The sequence below is a fragment of the Equus caballus genome, chromosome 10 (assembly GCF_041296265.1).
Source record: "Equus caballus isolate H_3958 breed thoroughbred chromosome 10, TB-T2T, whole genome shotgun sequence".
Lineage (NCBI taxonomy): Eukaryota > Metazoa > Chordata > Mammalia > Perissodactyla > Equidae > Equus > Equus caballus.
The window spans coordinates 80,762,294-80,767,235 of NC_091693.1; positions in this window are offsets into that span (position 1 = coordinate 80,762,294).

The window sequence follows — 4,942 nt, forward strand, 5'->3', positions numbered from 1 at the left end:
GCATCCAATATAAGTTGGTATGGTATGTTTTCATTTGTCTTCAGATATTTTTTTGATTTCTCCTTTAATTTCTTCAATGATTCATTGTTTGTTCAGTAGCATGCTGGTCAGTCTCCACATCTTTGTCCCTTTCCCAGCCTTTTTCTTGTAGTTGATTTCTAGTTTCATAGCATTATATTTTGAAAAGATGCTTGATCTGATTTCAACCTTCTTAAATTTATTGAGGCTTGTCTTGTTTCCCAACATATGGTCTATCCTTGAGATTGTTCCATGCTCATTTGAAAAGAATGTTTATTCTGTTGTTTTTGGATGGAGTGTTATATATATATATATCTATAAAGTACATCTGATCTAATTTCTCATTTAATTCCAATATTTCCTTGTTGATTTTCTGTCTGGATGATCTATCTGTTGATGTAAGTGGGGTGTTGATGTCCCTTACTGTTATTGTGTTGTTGGTAATCTCTCCTTTTAGGTTTGTTAATAGTTGCTTTATGTACTTTGGTGCTCCTGTGTTGGGTGCATAAATATTTATAAGTGTTATGTCTTCTGGGTAGAGTGTCCTTTCTATCATTATATACTGCCCCTCTTTGTCTCTCTTTACCTGCTTTATCTTGAAGTCTACTTGTCTCATATAAGTATGGCAATACCTGCTTTCTTTTGTTTTCCATTAGCTTGGAATATCATCTTCCATCCCTTCACTCTGAGACTTTGTTTGTTGTTGGAGCTGAGATGTGTTTCCTGGAGGCAGCGTGTTGTTGGGTCTTGTTTTCTAATCCATCCTGCCACTCTGTGTCTTTATTTTTTGAGGAAGATTAGCTCGGAGTTAACATCTGCTGCCCATCCTCCTCTTTTTTGCTCAGGAAGATTGACCCTGCACTAACATCCGTGCCCTACTTCCCCTACTTTATATGTGGACGCCTGCCACAGCATGACTTGATAAGTGGTGCATAGGTCCATGCCCGGGATCCAAATTGGCAAACCCTAGGCCACTGAAGCGAAGCACATGAACTTAACTGCTACACCACTTGGCCGCCCCCCACTCTGTTTCTTCTGATTGGAGAATTCAATCCATTTACATTTAGAGTGAATATGATATATGAGGGCTTAATTCTGCCATTTTATTACTTGTTTTCTGGTTCTCCTGCATTACCTTTGTTTCTCATCCCATGTATTTCAGACTACCGATTCAGTTAGGTAGTTTTCTATGATGATTTTCTTAGTTTTCTTCTTATTTATCATTTGTGTCTCTGTTCTAATATTTTTTATTGTTTACCATTAGATTTGTATAAAAAATCTCATAGATGAGATGTTCCATTTTCTAATAGTCTCTTATTTCCTTAGACTAAGCCATTTTCAACCCTGTTCTCTTCCCCTTCCAAGTTATTATTGTCACATCTTATTCCATTTTATGTTGTGGGTTTGTGGTTAAAATGACAAGGCTATATTTATTTTTGGTGTTTTCTTTCCATTTAACTTTAATGTTATAATTAAGTGTTTGCTAACCTGTTCTGATAGAGAACTGCAATTTTCTGATTTTGCCTACCTATTTATCTCCTTGCGCAGGGCTTTGTAACCTGTCTCTTTCTTTCTTCACATATGAGGGCCTTCTTGAGGATTTCTTGTAGGGAAGGTCTTGTGGCGATGAACTCCCTTAACTTTTGTTTATCTGGGAAAGTTTTTATTTCTCCACCATATCTGAAGGGTAGTTTTGTTGGATAGAGTATTCTTGGCTGAAAGTTTTTGTCTTTCAAAATTTCAAATATATCATTCCACTCTCTCCTAGCCTGTAAGATTTCTGCTGAGAAATCTGCTGAAATCCTGATAGGGGTTTTTTTGTAAGTTATTTTCTTCTGCTTTGCTGACCTTAGTATTTGTTCTTTGTCATTGACTTTTGCCAGCTTGCTACTACATGCCTTGGAGAAGGTCTTTTTACATTGATATAGTTAGGAGATCTATTGGCTTCTTTCACTTGTATTTCTAGCTTCTTCTCCTCAGAAGTTCTCAGCTATTATTTCTTTGAACAAGCTTTCTGCTCGATTCTCTTCTTCTCCCTCTTGAATACCTATAATCCTTATGTTGCATTTCGTAATTGAGTCAGATATTTCTCAGATAATTTCTTCATTTCTTTTTAGTCTTAGTTCTCTTTCCTCCTCCATCTGAAGCACTTCTATATTTCTGTTTTCAAGGCTGCTCATTCATTCCTCCATAAATCAGCTCTAATGTGCAGGAAGTCCAGATTTTTCTTTATCTCATCCATTGTGTTTTTCGTCTGCAACATTTCTGATTGGTTCTTATTTATAATTTCAATCTCTTTTGTGAAGAAGTTCATGATTTCATTGAACTATCTGTATTTCTTGTAACTCACTGAGTTTTTTTTATGATAGCTATTTGAATTCTCTGTCATTTACATTATAGATTTCTGTGCTTTCAGGATTGATTTCTGGGTTCTTATTTTCCCTCTGGTCTGGATATTTAATATATTTTTTCATACTGCTTGACAGTTTGGATTTGTGCCTCTGCATAGTGATAGTATCTGGTTATAATTTCCAGCTGCCACCACTGGGTGGGGGTCAAGAGCTGCATATTCTGAGCCTGCCATGATCCATGGCTTGCTCACTTGAGCTTCTGCTTGCCTTTCTGCTTGTGTGGTTCTCTGGTTGACCAGCTGAACTGGAGCACTGGGCAAGGGGAGGGTGTCTTTCTTTGCCTGTGTGATCCCTGGGGCATTCTCACTTGGCCCTCACTATCTGCTCTCCTGTGGTGCTAGCTTGATGAAGACACCCCCATGATAAGTTAGGCAGCTCTGTGTGGGGCTTTCCCTTGGGCTATGAAGGAACTCAGAGAGTGATGGTGTTCCCATGGAAGGCTGCCCCTCCTCTCTTTCCTCTCAGAGCCTTGAGCAGTCCTCTGGTCACTGCTGATCTGGAGGGAGAGAAGATTTCCCTTACCTCCTTCCACTTCCTCCAGGGGATCCAGGCATATGGCTGCATAGGTCTCTCATACATCTTTTGTGTTATGTGAATGTCCTCTGTTGGTAAATGAATGTCCTTTTCATTGTATCTTAGAGGGGAGAGACTAAGGAGAGAGCTCATTTCACCATGATGCTGATGTCACTCCCTAAGACCTCTTTTTTTGATGTTCAGCAGTTTCACTACAATATATCTAGAAAGGAAGTTAGTTTTATTTATCCTATTTAGAGCTTGTCCTTCTTGAAACTGTGCTATTATTTCGTTGCATATTGTCTCTCCTCTCTTTCATCTATTTTATCCTTCTATAAATCCAATCATAAGTAAATTGATTCTCCCATCCTACCCTCCATGCCTCTTAAACTTTTCTTTGTGTTTATTATCTCTCAATTTTTCTATGCTTTGTTCTGTGTAACTTCCTTAGAATTGTTTTTCCAGTCTATTAATCTTCTTTTCAACTATGTCTACTCTGCTTTTTATTTTAAAAATTTAATGACCTATCTTTCTTTTGTATGGTTTTCTTTGTTCTTTTCAGTTCCTTTGTTCCTATTTCTGACCTTGCATGTGTGTGCATGTGTGTGTGTGCTTTCTTTTGCAATTCCTTTATTTATGCCTTTGTTTAAAACGTATCTTATGATATCTAACTGATCATTTTGCCATCTTAAGTTCTTGGATTTATAATCCTCTTGGTTGTTTTTTTCTGTTGACTCTAGCTCATAATGAATTGTTTTCTTATGCCTTCTGTAATTTTTAATTGTGAACACATCTTCACTGTGTTTATCAGTGGGAATTTGTGTGACCTGAATTAATGGTTCACCCTTCTGAAGTGGTTTCACATTCTGCCAGATGTCTCAATAGCAGCATCAGCCAAAGATAAATTTTAAAATTCATTTCTTGATTTGAGGCTTTCAATATCATAAAGAGATTATAATTTCAAACTTCAGCTTGACAAGAAACACATGTGTAGAATTCTCAGAGGAGCTTGTGTTGTGTTTTTTTTTAATTTGTTTTTGGTGATCCAGAGTCATCACAGAAACTCCTACCTCAATATCTCCCTTTTGTGGTGGGCAGAATTTCTCTGGTCCATCCTTATGCCAAGAGTGTGTCCCTTTGAGGGTCCTATCTTTATGTATGTATCTATGTGTCCAATTACTCCCTCAGGAGGGTACAATGTTTCTTCTCCTCTTCATATGTAGACTTAAAGCCCAAGACTTTGCAATAGAAATATTGACTGCCACCCTCAAACTAATCCCTTCACTTTACATTTCATCACCTTGTATTACAGGAACCACAGATTTAGCTAATTGCCATTGTGTTCAGTTCCCTCTTTTTTCCTCCCAACCTGTTTTCCTTATTTCTTGAAAACTCAGCAAAATACTTATAATACTTTTTATGTTACTATTTTTCACATTTGTACATGTTTTTAACAGAAGAATTTCAGGTATACCTCTGTCTTTTCATAATTGGAGGCTAGGAATTTTCTGTCGTACCTTTTATCTAATATTGTTGATTCTCAGTTGCTTTTATCTTTGTCTTAGTGTCATATTTCTTAACTCTTAAACTTTTTGACTTGGATTATTCTCTCTGCTACTTCTGAATCTTCTTCTTTTGACTTATGTCTTTTATTTTCTCCTTTGTGTTTAAGAGTGCTTTGTTTCCTCAAAGACAAAGATTTGAGAGATGTTTTCCAAATCCTTGTACCATCTTGAAAAACGCAGGTTTTTTTTAAACTTAATACATGGTTATTTGAAATCTTGCATAGGAATTAAAACAGTATATATCTGCAGTATGTAGGATCAGTACTTTGATTTCAATATTCTCATAACTCTGTAAGGGATTGTAGACCCTTGCGATTCTTCCTGGAAACAACCTCTGGCAATCTGTGATGGCTGAATGGTTAACTTATTTGGCTTCTGCAACTGGGCATTTGGTTTGTCAAGAATTCCTAACAATATTGGTTTTAAGTTAACGGG